The sequence below is a fragment of the Pongo abelii genome, chromosome 16 (genome assembly GCF_028885655.2).
Source record: "Pongo abelii isolate AG06213 chromosome 16, NHGRI_mPonAbe1-v2.0_pri, whole genome shotgun sequence".
NCBI classification, from domain to species: Eukaryota; Metazoa; Chordata; class Mammalia; order Primates; family Hominidae; genus Pongo; species Pongo abelii.
Genome location: NC_072001.2, coordinates 30,837,456 through 30,853,401, shown reverse-complemented (window position 1 = coordinate 30,853,401; position 15,946 = coordinate 30,837,456).

Sequence of the window (15,946 nt, the reverse complement as noted above, 5' to 3'; positions counted from 1 at the left end):
AGGCTCTAGTGATCCTCCCACCTCAGCCACTGGAGTATCTGGGAATTTAGGTGCATGCCACTATGCCTGGCTAATTTTTTGCACTTTTTTCCTGGACTCAAGAGATCCACCTGTCTCAGCTTCCCAAAGTGCTGAGATTACAAACATGAGCCACTGTGCCTGGACAATAGCAGTTCTTTAAAACATCATGTTATTTTTGTGTACTGAAAGAAATTAGAGCCCCTCCCCTTTTCATCTCTGTAGCCCATATGGAAAAGAATATCAACTCTTGGGGAAAATAATTCCAATATTTCAGCATGTCCTTTTACAGCCTCACTTTCAATTATCTTATTATTATTATTATTAGAGACAGAGTCTCGCTCTGTCACCCAGGCCGGAGTGCAGTGGTGTGATCTTGGCTCACTGCAACCTCTGCCTCCAGGTTTCAAGCGATTCTCCTGCCTCAGCCTCCTGAGTAGCTGGGATTATAGGCATGCACCACCACACCCGGCTAATTTTTGTATTTCAGTAGAGATGGGGTTTCACCATGTTGGCCAGGCTGGTCTTGAACTCCTGACTTCCGCCTCGGCCTCCCACAGTGCTGGGATTACAGGCATGAGCCACTTCGCCCAGCCCAATTATCTTATTAAACACCCTTTCAACATCTTTTTCTAAAGAACTCTCCTCTCAAATTTTACATCTTATTAAATAGTGGGCATTTGTATAAACATAGATATTTGGTAAACATTGATTACTTAATTGAGCAACTAAGAACCTATTATGTGCCACAAGAATACTGGCAGTGAAGCAGTGAATGAATGGTACTTCCTCTCATGGAATTTGCATCCTAGTGAGGAAAGAGAGAGAAAAGAAACCAGGTTGAGGGGGATAATGAGTGTCAGAGGTTGGAGAGGAAGGGAGCTTGCTATTTTGTGAGTGACTGGGGAAGGGATCACTATCGATTGACATCTGAGCAGACCCTGGAAGGAAGTGACAGAGTGAGCCATGGATTCAAAGGGAACAGCTCTCTAAGCAGAAGGGCTAGCAAGTGCAAAGGCCCTGAAGCAGGAACACACTTGTTACATTCAAGAACGGTATGAGGCCAATGCAGCTGCAACACATTGAACATAAATAATTAAGAAATGAAGTCAGAAAAGTTGGAGATGGGGGAGGCAGGTCATATAGAAGGAACATAATCTGGCTTTTTGTTTTTTTAATGATGCTGCCTAGTAGTTTGAGAGTAGACTGTGGCAGGGATGCGAGTTAGAGTGCTATCAGAATAACCTAGTTAAGGGATGGACAAATTTTATAAAGCTAAAAGTCAAATTCTGTAACTGATTTGAAGACAAAGCCACCAAGATATGCTGGTTGATTACATATGGGATGTAAAAGAATGAAAATGGTCAAGAATGTATCCTAGGCCTAAGTAATTGGAAGGATAGAAATTGATGAGGAGAGCTGAGAGGCAAGGTTTGGGTGAAGAGTCAGGAGATCAGTAATGGGCACCTTCAGTTTAAAAGTGATACAATGACAGAGGAGGAGAGGGCATGCAGCTGAATTTGCCAGTTTGGAAATCAGAAGAGAGGTCCAGACTGGGGACAGAGAGTTCTGGGTCAAGTGTGAATAGTATGTAAATAGAAACTGGATGAGCTCACCTAACAAATGAGGGTAAGCAGGAAAACAACAGAAAGGAAGGACAGGGAGGAGTTGAAGAACCAAGCCTTGGAGCAGTCCAACTTTTAGAGATTGAGGAGATGAGAAGAAACTAGCAAATGAGCAGAGAAGAAACAGCCAGTGACAGAGGAGAACCTAGAGAAAGCTGTGTCTTTGCAGTCGAATAAACTGTTCCAAGGAAGTGGTGGTCAGCAGCATCACATACAGTCATAAGTGAAGGAAGATGAGGACTGAAAATTGACCTTTGGACATAAAGTGACAAGAGCTGTGTTAGTGGCCTGGGACAAATGGTAGCCTCACTAGAGTTGATTTAAAGCAATTTTTTTAAAAAGCCACAAAACTCCCTTTTTTTAAAGATGGGTTATTACTGACTGTCTTACTTTTGTTACTTAGAGGGACAGATTAAATTTCCCAAATCAAATATAACTATTGCATCTACTTTCAGTTAAGAAAATTAAGATATTTGTATTTTATTCTTTTTATTACCGCCAAACAAAACATTAGGAATACTCTTAAAAGAGTTGTAAATTTTATAGCAACACTAACAGAAGGATAAATATGGTAAAAGATCTTTACAATCAAAGTTAGTGATAGAAATAGTAACAGAAGTAGAAATAGATGCTAGTGCAATATCACTTAGGCATTTTTCAGAAATTAACTTATTAAATCTTAGAAGTATTTCTTGGCTTAGAAGTATTTATTTATTTATTTATTTTTATTATTTTGAGACAGGGTCTCACTCTGTTACCCAGGCAAGAGTGCAGTAGTACGATCTCAGCTCACTGCAGCCTCCACTTCCTGGGCTCAAACAATCCTTCCACCTCAGCCTCCCGAGTAGCTGGGACTACAAGCACATGCCACCACACTTGGTTAATTGTTTTAGGTTTTTTTTGTTTGTTTTTGTAGAGCTGAAGCCTCACTATATTGCCTTTTTTGAAATAATGGAATTAAGCTAGTTATATTTATCACCTTACATACCATTTTTTGTGAGAACATTTAAAATCTCTCTCTATTTTCAATTATACATTATTATTGACTATAGCCACCATGCTGGACAACAGAGCTCCAAAATTGCTTCCTGCTATCTAACTGAAACTTCGTAGTTTTTGACCAATACCTCCCTCTTCTCCCCACCTTCTTCAGTCCCGGGTATCCAGCATTGTACTCTCTGCTTCTATGGACCTTTCTAGGGTCTATGTAGAAGTGACAGCATGCGGCAATGTTCTTTCTGTGCCTGGCTTATCTCAGCATAACATCCTCCAGATTCCTCCATGTTGTCACAAATGACAGGATTTCCTTTTTTAAGGCTTAGTATTCTACTGTGTGTGTGTGCACGTACGTGTGTGTATCACCTTTTCTTTTCTTTTTTTTTTTGCAGGTCTTTTGACTTTTATTAAATCCTTACAAAACAGAATACAAAATTCTGGCACTGACAGTTGGTGTAAAGGAAAACTTTTGAGCTCTATCATTTCACCTGGTACAATGGGATTAAAGTGCTTGGATGTTTTTCCCCCACTTTAAAAAAACTTTGAGGGTTTTTTTTTTTTTTTTGTCTTTTAAAAACATCTTAACATTGACACATGGCAGTTCCCGTCCCCCAGCGCCGGGAGCTGGCCTGGGGCCCACCGTGCTCCAGGATCTTCACTCATTCACAGTAATGGTTCTGGCCAGTCTTCCAGGTCGCACATGGATACGACAGGGGTGGGGAGGGAGAAGGAAGTGACTGTCCCACCTTCAGGAAAAGAAATAAATAAAAATAAATAAATAAAGCTTCTAGCTGCTCAGCTTTCGAGACCCAATGGCTGTGGGCGCCTGCATCGGGCAGGAGTCTGTTCCCTTGTTCTTTTATACAAAAAGACAGAGAATCCCCCGTTGCAAAACGTGGAATCACTGACGGGTGAGACGTGATGGGGGAGCGGGGCGGGCGGCCTGCCTATCCTAGGGGTCTTTGGAAGGAGCAGTCCACAGATATGGGCAGTGGGGACCACGGAGGGCACAGCACCCCCGCGGCCACTGGACTGTGACCATCATATGAGATTTGGGAGGGGCAGCGGGGCTGAGCAGACCCCCCTATTCCTGGGTGCCCGAAGGGAGGCTGAGGCCGTGGCCGTTTTCCTAAAGGTGGCAGACCAAAAACGCTGCCCTGCAGGTGGGGATTCGGCCAGAACCCGGGGTCTGGGCCCAGCTCTAAGGACAAGGACGGAGCTGACGAGCTTCCATGCCAGGCCCAAGGGGCGGCACGAGGCAGGACGTGGCCACGGTCAGACTGAGCCCTGAGAAGGGGCACTTGGGGGCCCGGAGGAGGTGTCTTCCGGAACCCCACGTTGGCTGACAGTGCCTGTTCAGCCCCTCTGCCTGCTGCCATGGAAACGGCTTGGGCAGGGCGGGGCTCCTGCTGTCTCAGGCTCTGGTGCGGTATCATCTTTTCTTTATCCATTCATGCATTGATGGACACTTAGGTTGATTTTATGTCTTGGCTATTGTGAATGATGCTGCAATAAATATGGGAGTGCAGATATATCTTGAACATACTGATTTCATTTCCTTTGGATATACACCCAAGTGTACATACCCGAGTGGAATTGCTGGATCATATGTGCCATGATTTGGATATGGTTTGTCTGACCCTGCCAAGTTCCATGTGGAAATTTGATCCCGTGTTGGAGATGGGACCTGGTGCAGGTGTTTGGATCATTGGATCCCTAATGAATGGCTTGGTGCTCTCCTCAAGGTAATGAATGAGTTCTCACTCTCTTAGTTACCATGAGAACTGATTGTTAAAGAAAGCCTGGCACCTCCCTCCTCTCTCTCTCTCCCTCTCCTGAGCCCGTGTGATCTCTCCACATGCCTGCTCCCATTTGCATTCCACCATGAGTGGAAGCAGTTTGATGTGGATACCAGTACTATGTGTCTTGTACAGCCTACAGAACTCTGAGCCAAATAATTTTATTTATAAATCACCCCGCCTTGGCTGAGCAGTGGCTCACACCTGTAATCACGGTGCTTTGGGACACTGAGGCAGGAGGATTGCTTGAGCCCAGGAGTTCAAGACAAGCTTAGGCAACATAGCGAGACTCCTGTCTTTACAAAAAATAAAATAATAATTTACCTGGCCTCAAGTATTCCTTTGTGACAACACAAATGTACTAAGACAATACAGTAGTTCTATTTTTAATTTTTTGAGGAACCCCTATACTGTTTTCCATAATGACTGTACTAATTTACATTCACACTAAAAGTGTACAAGGGTTTTCTTTTCTCTGCATCACCAAATTATCTTTTGTCTTTTCAATAGGAGCCATTTTAATAGTTATGAGGTAATAGCTCCATGGTTTTGATTTGCATTTCCTGATTATTAGTGATGTTGGGCATTTTTTCATATACCATATACCAGTCAGCCAGTATGTCTTCTTTTGAGAAATTTCTATTTAGTTTTGGAAAACTTTTTTTTTTTTTGGCAGTCTCTGTCACCCAGCCTGGAGTGTAGTGGCATGATCTTGGCTCACTGTGACCTCTGCCTCCCAGGTTCAAGTGATTCTCATGCCTCAGCCTCCTGAGAAGCTGGGATTACAGTTGCCCACCACCACACTTGGCTGATTCTTATATTTTTTAGTAGAGATGGGGTTCCACCATGTTGGCCAGGCTGGTCTTGAACTCCTGACCTCATGTGACCCACCCAGCCTTGGCCTCCCAAAGTGCTGGGATTACAGGCATGAGCTACTGTGTCCGGCCTAGTTTTGGAAATTTCTATTGACATATGCTCAGGTTCAGAAATTCCTTCCTCAGCCATATCCAGTTTACCTTTGATGCAGGATTTTTCTCGGCCCCTTCACCAGACTCATGGAAGGGGTGCCTCATCTCCTCGCCCTACGATGGTCAACCTTTTGTGGCGGGGAGCATGCAAGCGAGTGAGGGTGGGATCTGGCTGCCTGCTCCAGGCACTGACACAGGAGCAAGCTACATGCAGGGCCCACAGCCAGACAAGCCATGTCACCTCAAGGGGAGCACAGTGGTGCCCAGTTGACAATGTTCACAACCCTGAAGCCCCAGAGGGAGTGTTACAGTGCTCCTTTTGTTCCACTGTCTGTGGACGGTGGTGTGTTAGCAGCTCAGTTGGCCCCTTGCCTCATCTCAAGGGCAGCTGCCTTCCACTGGCAAGGGCAAAGGGCTGGTGTGACAGCCTTTCTGGGGGTGTGTACTTGGTGGGTCCTGAGCATTTGTCCAGTAACCAAGAAAAATGAGCTCATGTGAATGACTGAAAGATAGTGAAGGTGAAGAATTTTATTAAGCAATGAAAACAGCTCTCAGTGGAGAGGGGAACTGGAGAGGGAATGGGAAGGACAGGTCGTCTTCTCCAAAGTCAGGTTGTCTCTTCCCTGAAGTCAGGCCATCTCCTCCTCTACTGAGTCTGGGGTCTTTATAGGCACAGGATGGGGAGTGCATGCAGATTGGTTTGATTGTATGCAAAAAAGGTTAAAGCAAAGACACCACTTAAAGGTGGGCATGACGGCGTAGAAAGGGTATGTATATGTAAAATAGGTGAAGGGTGGAGATCAACCAAAGGAAAGCATGCCAAACAGGAAGACAAATTCTCAGTCTGGTCCAAGGATTTAACTTGCAGCTTGGCTTTCAGCCTTTAAACTGTCTTTGATGGCTGGGTGCAGTGGCTCACGCTAGTAATCCCAGCACTTTGGGAGGCCAAGGCAGGTGGATCACTTGAGGCCAAGAGTTCAAGACCAGCCTGACCAATATGGTGAAACCATGTCTCTTTGTCTCTACTAAAAATACAAAAATTAGGTGGGCATGGTGGCGTGCACCTGTAATCCCAGCTACTTGGGAGGCTGAGGCAGGAGAATTGCTTGAACCTGGGAGACAGAGGTTGCAGCAAGCCAAGATCGCATCATTGCACTCCAGCCTGGGCAACAGAGTGAGACTCCATCTCGAAAATCAATAAAATCAATAAAATAAAATAAAAAATACTGTCTTTGGCTTGGAGGTGGGGTTTCACTGGGGACCTTCCCCTATCTGCCTAGGCATTTGGCTGCCTCCTGTCATTATCACCTTGAGCTCATGAAAGGCATTCTTCATTTCCATTAACAGTGGTTTTGATCTTGTGTTAGGCTGTTTTTGAATTACTATAAAGAGTACCCGAGGCTGAATAATTCATAAAGAAAAGAGATTTAATTGGCTCATGGTTCTGCAGCCTTTATAGGAAGTGTGATGCTGGCATTTGTTCAGCTTCTAGTGAGGGCCTCAGGACACTTTTACTCATGGGGGAGGATGAAGATGGAGCAGGAATGTCACACGGTGAGAGTGGGAGCAAGAGAGCAAGGAGGGAGGTGCCATGCACATTTAAACAATGAGATCTCTCACGAACTCACTCATCAGCTAAGCCATTCACGAGGGATCCACCCCCCTGATCCACACATCTCCCACAAGACCCCACCTCCAACAACTGGGATCGCATTTCAACATGAGATTGGGAGGGGACAAATAGCCAAACCATATCAGAGCTGCAGCATTCCTTTTTCACTGTTTCTGAGAATGCCTATCTCTCCACTTACATTACCTATCTGTTCTTGCAGGTTGCCTACCTTTTCCATTAGAGTTCTTAGCATATTAATCATAGTTGTTTTAAATTCCCAGTCTGATCATTCCAACATCCTTTGCATGTCTGAGTCTGGTTCCATGCTTGCTCTGTCCTTCAACTGTGTTTCTTGCCTTTTAGTGTGCATTGTCATCTTTTATTGAAAATTGGGCCAGGCGTGGTGGCTTACCCCTGTAATCCCAGTACTTTGGGAGGCCAAGGAGGGCAGATTGCTTGAGCTCAGGGGTTTGAGACCAGCCTGGGCAACATGGCAAACACTGTCTCTACAACAACAACAATAACATCAACAAATTAGCCAGGCGTGGTGGTGCATGCCTGTAGTCCCAGACACTTGAGAGGCTGAGGTGGGAGGATGGCTTGAGCCTGGAAGGTCGAGGCTGCAGTGAGCTGTGATTGCACCACTGCCCTCCAGCCTTGGAGACAAAGTGAGACCCTGCCTCAAAAAAGAAAAGAAAAGAAAAGAAACAGCTACCTGCCTCATTCAGTGAGTGTATTAGTTTTCTAGGGCTGCCTTAACAAGTACCACACTCTGGGTACTGGCTTAAACAAGAGATTCATTTTCTCACAGTTCTGGCAACTAGAAGTTCGAGATCAAGGTGCAGGCAGGGTTGGTTTCTTCTGAGGTCTGTCTCCTTGGCTTGCAGATAGCTGGCTGTCTTCTCCCTCTGACTGTGTGTGTCTGTGTGCTAATTTCCTCTTCTTATAAGGATACCAGTCAAATTAGAGTCCACCCTAATGACCTCATTAATTAATTTACAATTACCTCTTTAAAGACCTATCTTCAAATACAGTCACTTTCTGAAGTACCATGGGTTAGGACCCCAGCAGAGGAATTTTGAAGGGACACAATCATCCCATCACAGTCAATCATGAGAAAGATTTATACAACTCAAGATCAGTTTATACTAATAGCTAAGCGTTAGTAATAGCAAATGATACGGAAAAGAAGGGAGCTGGAAAAATATATACATCGGGCATGGTGGCTCATGCCTATAATCCCAGCACATTGGGAGGCCGAGGTGGGAGGATTGCTTGAGGCCAGGAGTTCAAGACCAGCCTGGCCAACAGAGTGAGACCCCAGTCTCTCTTTACCATACATACATATACATCAGAGGGGTCCAGAGAAGCCCAGCACAGGCTTCCAATGTTCTTCTTCATCTGAGAAGAAGCCACACAGGATGTGCTCTTTCCCGCTGGAGCAGCAAGCCACAGAGTGTGGACGGATGTCTCTGCCCAGGGAAGGCTGTTTGGAGTTTCATGGTCTGAGAGGCTCCGATAGGGGCTGGTCACACACATACGACCTGCTATGGCACCCGAAAATCAGGACCCCAAGCATGGATCCGGGTTCACATACCTCATCGATCTTTAGACAAGCTGTTATGGTATGTTCCATTGCTCCAGGTGTACATAACAAAATCACCAATCAGTAACAAAAAGAACACGCTGAGGGCCACGTTCCCGGGGGACAGCTAAAGGTGAGTCATGGTTCCCCTGGAGACGTGAAAGAAAGAAAATAACAGAGCTGCTTTGTTACCTCTTCACTCAGAACACCCAACCGGGAGATCTCCCTATTCCAGACTCCCATCACTTACAAACGGGAGTCAAGGTACAGGTTTTAGGGATAGGGAAGTGAGGGGGTGAGGGAGCTAGGGATTGGGCACCATTTGGCCTACAAATTACACATACACAGGAATCATGTTTTTATTGAAATGATCATTTTTACCATGAAAAAAGTATGAAAAACGGATACCTCTGGTTTTCTGGGCTTTTTTCCTAATTATGTCAACCTTCCCAGCTCTTGGAACAGAATGAAAAGTCCTTTACATGATACACAGAGCCCCATCTGATCTCCCCACTCCGGGACCTCCCTGCCCTCATCTTCCATGGTCCTCTTGCTTCATGTCACTGCTCCAGCCACGTGGCAACCCTGAGGTTTCTCACACGCACCAGGCCCCCGCCCGCTTCAGGGCCTTGGCTGTCGCTGTTCTGTCCGCCTGGAGCATTCTTAGAAGTTCTCTTCACTGTCCCCTCATCTCCTGCATGTTTCTCCTCAAAGGTCCCCTCATCGGAGGCCTCCTGGCCACTGTATCTAAAACAGCAGCCCCTGCCATTCTCCGCACCCTCTCCTCAATCCTCAAACCTGACAGTATATCGTTAACCTGAATATTTAATTATTTTTTACCTGTTCCTCCTCCAACTCCCAAGGAGAATGCCTACACCATGGGGGTAGGGACAGTTTCTGGTTCACAGCGAGGGCCGGAGGCCTAGCACCATGCCTGGCTGAGTGAGTGCCTACTGAATAAATGAATGAATTCGATCCAGATAGACACTAGGTGGAAGAAGGAAAAGATTTAGGACACAATAAGATTCCTTATTTTTAGCTCCAGACTACAGAGGAAATACTCAACTAAACTGTTAACTTTTCTCTTAGGCTTCACATATGCAAATATCATATTTAACGTAAAATTTCTTTTAGAGAGGTGGTTCTTGCTCCCCTTTAACGGGCTAACCCTATCCAACAGTTTCTTTTTTCTCATCACAAGTAACATATTTGTAAAAGAAAGTAAAACAATGCAGAAAGGAGTAAAGTAGAAAGTGCAGGTCCTTTGGACTGGAGGTTAGGGAGAGAGGAAGAGCTGGGGCTCAGACATTTTGAAGGGGACAGCTGTCACACTGGTGGCATCATGGCAGCTGTGTCCATAGGGCTCACCAAAATGTCCCCCTGGATAAAATAGCCACATCAAGCTGTCTTCTTGCTTTGCTGTTTATGTCCTTCGCCTGTTTTTCTACGAAAATGTCCTCGAATGTGTACTTTTTTATTTTAAAATTTTTGTTATATTATAAAAGTCTTTCATCTGTCCAAGTTACTAATTCTTTTCTCCAAATTATTGCTTGACTTCTAACTTTGTGGTGCTTTCCACCATTCAGAAATGATTTTTATTTTTATTTATGTATTTATTTAGTTGAGGTGGAGTTTGGCTCTTCCTGCCCAGGCTGGAGTGCAGTGGCGTGGTCTCGGCTCACTGCAACCTCCGCCTCCTGGGTTTGGGTGGTTCTCCTGCCTCAGCCTGCCAAGTTGCTGGGATTGCAGGCGTGAGCCACCCCGCCCAGAGCATTTTGTATTATTATTATTATTATTATTATTATTATTATTATTATTTGGTACAGACTGTGTTTCTCCATGTTGGTCAGGCTGGTCTCAAACTCCCAACCTCACGTGATCACCCTGAGGTGATCCCCCCGCCTCGGCCTCCCAAGATGCTAGGATTGCAGGCGTAAGGCAGCGCGCAAGGCCCAGTTTATTAATCAGAAAGGAATAGATCGGCCTGGCGTGGTGGCTCACGCTTGTGATCCCAGGACTTTGAAGGGCTGAGCGCGGGGAATCGCTTGAGCCTGGGAGTTCCAGACCGGCCTGGGCAACATGGTGAAACCCCAGTCTCTTTTTTTTTTTTTTTTTTTTTGAAGCGGAGTTTCGCTCTTGTTGCCCAGGCTGGAGTGCAGTGGCACGGTCTCGGCTCCCTGTGGCCTCCGCCTCCCGGGTGTGGGTGGTTCTCCTGCCTCAGCCTCCCTAGTAGCTGGGATTGCAGGCACGAGCCACCATGCCCGGCTAATTTTTTTGGGGGGGATAGAGATGGGGTTTCTTCATGTTGGTTGGGCTGGCCTGGAGCTCCCGACCTCGGGTGATCAGCCCGCCTCGGCCTCCCGGGGTGCTGGGATTGCAGGCGGGAGCCACCGCGCCCGGCCCAATTTATTAATCAGAAATGAATAAATCGGCCTGGCTTGGTGGCTCACGCTTGTGATCCCAGGACTTTGGACAGACGAGCACGGGGGATCGTTTGAACTCAACTAGAAGTTCCAGACCCGCCTGGACAACATGGTGAAACCCGGTCTCTCCGTTTTTTTTTTGTTTTTTTTTTTGAGACTGAGTTTCGCTCTTGTTGCCCCAGGCTGGAATGCAGTGGCGCGGTCTGGGCTCCCCGCGGCCTCCGCCTCCCGAGTTTGGGCGCTTCTCCTGCCTCAGCTTCCCAGGTGGCTGGGATTGCAGGCGGGAGCCACCATGCAGCGCTTATTTTGTATTTTATTTTATTTTATTACTATTTTGTTTTTGGTAGAGACGGGTTTCTCCATGTTGGTCGGGCTGGTCTCCAGCTGCCGACCTCGGGTGATCAGCCCGCCTTGGCCTCCCGGGGTGCTGGGATTGCAGGCGGGAGCCACCGCGCCCGGCCCAATTTATTAACCAAAGGAATGACTCGGCCTGGCGTGGTGGCTCACGCTTGTGATCTCAGGACTTTGGACGGCCAAGCGCGGCAGACAGCTTGAGCCTAGGAGTTCCAGACCGGCCTGGGCAGCATGATGAAGCCCGGTGTCTTTTGTTTATTGATTTTTTTGAGGCGTAGTTTGGCTCTTGTTGCCCGGGCTGGAGTGCAGTGGCGCGGTCTCGGCTCACCGCGGCCTCTGCCTCCTGGGTTTGGGTGTTTCTCCTGCCTCAGCCTCCCGAGTAGCTGGGATTACAGGCATGAGCCACCATGCCCGGCTAATTTTGTATTTTTAGTAGAGACAGGGTTTCTCCATGTTGGTCGGGCTGGTGTGGAGCTCCTGACCTGGAGTGATCGGTCCGCTCGGCCTCCCGGGGTGCTGGGATTGCAGGCCTGAGCCACCAGGCCGGGCCCAATTTATTAATCAGAAAGGAATAGTTCGGCCTGGCGGTGGCTCAGGCTCGTGATCCCAGGATCTTGGAGGGCCAAGCGCGGCAGATAGCTTGAGCCTAGGAGTTCCAGACCGGCCTGGGCAACATGGTGAAACCCGGTCCTTCTCTTTCTCTCTTTTTTTTTTTCTCTTTTGAGACTGAGTTTCACTCTTACTGCCCCAGGCTGGAGTGCAGTGATGCCATCTGGGCTTGCCGCGGCCTCCACCTCCCGGGTTTCGGTGTTTCTCCTGCCATAGCCTCCAGAGTAGTTGGGATTACAGGCATGAGCCACCATGCCCGGCTAATTTTGGATTTTTTTTAGTAGAGAGGGGGTTTCTCCATGCTGATCGGGCTGGTCTGGAGCTCCCAACCTCGGGTGATCCGCCCGCCTCAGCCTCCCAAAGTGCTGGGATTGCAGGCTGAGCCACCGCGCCCGCCTGAAACCTGGTCTCTTTACGGAAAATCAAAACAAACACCATAAAGATTAGCTGGGCATGGTAGGCCACGCGGGTAGTCTCAGTTACTCTGACAGCTGGTGTAGGAGGATTGCTTGAGCCCGGGGTGGAGATGGCAGTGAGGTATGATGGCGCTGCTGCACTCCAGACTGGGCGACAGTGCGGGACTCTGTCTCAGGGAAAGGGAAAAAAAGAAAAAGAAACTAAATAAAATTACTAAATCAAGGAACAGCTTGACAGTATATTATTGAGAGAAATAGAGGCAAAGGATAGCAGACACCAGTGTTCACTTAGTGGGAACTGCAGGTGTTCCCTGGACAGCAGGCTGCTACTTTTCCAAAGGAAATGTATTATTGACTACCGACTAAAAAAAACTGTAGGTTTCTTATAATATACAAAGAGCTAAACTTTATACAGCCAGGACCATATTCTAGCACTGCTCTAAACCTTTTCCTGCTCTGAAATAGCTACTATTCTTACAGCCATTGTCCAGAAAACAGATGCCAAAGCTTGTTGTGGAAGGACCAGGAAACTGTGAAATTGACTTGTTGTAAGTTTCGGACTTAAAGGTTCTTCCTGCTCTGCTCCTTACATTGCTACATTTTCGTTAACATACCTCTTAAAATACTAGTGCTTTCTATATTTGGAGGGACTCCTCTTGCAATTTGAAGCTTTTTCTTGCACTAAGCATTTGGTCATAAGATCCTCCGCATTTTATGTCAGTTTAAGTACCTCTTTAGATATTGTTCAGTTAGGAATGTAAATAGGAGCTAACGTTGTGTGTAACAGCTGCTTACAACCATTTTTATTTCATAATACAAATATAAATGAATATGTTATTGCAAATGCAGTCCGGGAGGGGAGGGAAAATATGCAGAGAGAAAAGCCCTATCTCTGCTTGGAGTTCAGCACTGGGTCTCTTTTCCCTTCCACCTTCCTTGTCAAGGATGCCACAGTGACAGAAGCGCAGAGGGCTGCCTTTTAGTGACACCTGCTGGGACAGACCTGGCAGAAGGGATTGCAGATTTGCATGTTTCCTGGCTGTCTCTGCTAGCCTGAGTCAGCAGCCCACTCCAATTCATGCTGAGCTTGGACAGCTCATGTTTGAAAAATTCCCCCTTCTTTGGAGCAACCACAGCGTTTTGCCATGTGGCCCAGGCTGGTCTTAAACTCCTGAGCTCAAGTGATCCCCCACCCTGGCCTCCCAAAAGTGCTGGGACTACAGGTATGAGCCATTGTGCCTGGCCTACAGCAAACTTTTTAAGGAATGTGTGCAAGCTAGATGGCTCACAGGGTTGCTAGTTCATGCCTCACATGGAGCAGATAAGCAATTAAGAGTTTTGGCTTAAAACTTTTCTCCTGCTCCCGGAAAACAAAAGGTGTTGTTGTCATTGTTCTTGGTCAATAAAGCACCTATTACACAAAGAAGGTAGTAGGACATATCTGAGAACAATCTGTTGAGATGTAGCTGAGATTACAATCTGAAAACTCAACAGAATTCCAAAAGAAAGCCGTATTATTATAGCATAGTACAATGTAATATAAAGTGTACCATGTGTCTGAAATTTAATGTCTCTGAAGTAGATAGGAATTTTTTTAGTTCCAACGACCCATTCTACCGCATAATCATTAAGATTACAATTAAACTAGTTACTAAAACTTAACGAACAAGGAAAATGGAACCAACAGAAAACTATGCTAGGTTAATTTGTAGAGAAATGATAACTGCATAGTTTCTTTTAAAGAGACAGACCTTATTTTAAAGATTTTTGCACTGAAGAATTCAAAAAGCAGAAAATTTTGGGGAACTTATTGATTTGCATTTAAAAGGAACTGCTGACAAAGATTGACCGGTACTAATCTGAACAAGTTGGAAAATACAGTCAACACTGCTGAAACACTACTAAAATAATTCCAGGACATAGGTTTCTTCAGCAGAACAAAACTTCTCAGATGCTGTCTTTGATGTGAAAATTGACTGCTTCTTACTTTTCTAAACACACGGTGGTAAAATTAACGATATTCAATCACCTCTGTTCTTTCCTGTATATATAAAAATTAAAATACCAATTAAAAAACTAATATATCTTCTCCTTCTTATGGATACGATTTCAATGTTTCACTCAATAGTGGTGTGGTTTAAGAGATTTTTTTCATTTAGAAGTTAAACAACAATCCACCCAAAGGGAACTGATAGTCTACAGGCTCATAGTGCAAATAAACACTTCAGGAATGCAGCAACTGACATTTCTAAAGTACAAAACAGATAAAATTCTTAGAAGATACATGCAAAAAGCTCTACTAAGCAGATGGCCACAGAACTAGAACATTGATAATTTTACTGACGATGTCAATAGGACTACAGATGTTTCCAAATTCAACTTGAACTCTGATCTTGGGCTTTGTATTTTGCTTTCCCAGTTTCACTAATGACACAAACATGCTATAAAATAAAAATCCAGAAATTCACATTAAAGAAGTATATTCTGAAGTGAAAGGCAAGAACAGCATTTTACATATAAGAACACCGTTATGTTGCCAGGGTTCTTACTAAACAAACAGAGATAGTACTACTGTATTTTAGACCAGTAAATTTTGGGGAATGTATCTTTTTTTTTCATTGCAACTATCGTCTATTAAAAAATATATGTCTCCTTGGAAGGAACACTGGTAAACCAACTAGTGTCATGCTTACTTTGAATCTTTGTTTCTCTTCCCTGGGAGGGGGAGGGCTGAGCATGGTTGAGACTTCGCCACTTAGTTAACATCAGAGAATCAACCTCCCTGCTCACCCCTCCTCATCAGAGTCACAGTCGGGTGTCACTTTATCCCTCTTTGCCTTCAAGCCAGCATACTGTCCAGGGAAAGCCACTGCCCTTTTCTTATCCTCATCCTGGGTCCCGTGCTTTATACAGTTAGCCTCATTCTGCTGGTTGGACAACTGTTAACAGAGTTCCCGGATTCGGCTGGTAGTGCTTAAAGCATCCTCAACATTGCCTCACTGGCACCAGCCCTAACCCAGCGGGCTAGGAAACAAGTGCCTCAACCCTAGGGCCAAGCACTTCTCTGTTCTCCCTTGCGTCATCCCTCCAGTATGGAGGCGAGGAAGGCATGTTGGCTTCAAAGGAGCACAGTGGGGTGGGGGAGGACCTGAACCACACCTACTGCCTGCACTTGTGGCAGTGAAGATTCCCTTGACCACAGTCACTGCCATCAGACTCTGGGAAAAAGCAACAAGGTTTCACAGCTCACCAGTAAGCGAATCTTAGCTCTGCAGCTCAAATGTACAGCATAAAATCTACTTTCCTCTTGAAGAAACCATAAGCTACCAGCTGTTGGGGAGGGGCTGGAGCAGAGCATATGAAGCAGCTGCAAAAAAAACAAAAAAACAAAAAAACAAATCAAACTCATGACATGGCTGGCCAAGCAAGCCAAGTGCTGTCCCACCATCCCAGCACAGAACTGGAAGGCAAGTGACTCCCTGTCCCTGTTGGTGGAACCCAGGAAGGAACCTCAGCAGAACCCTGCATGTCCTCCTGTCAG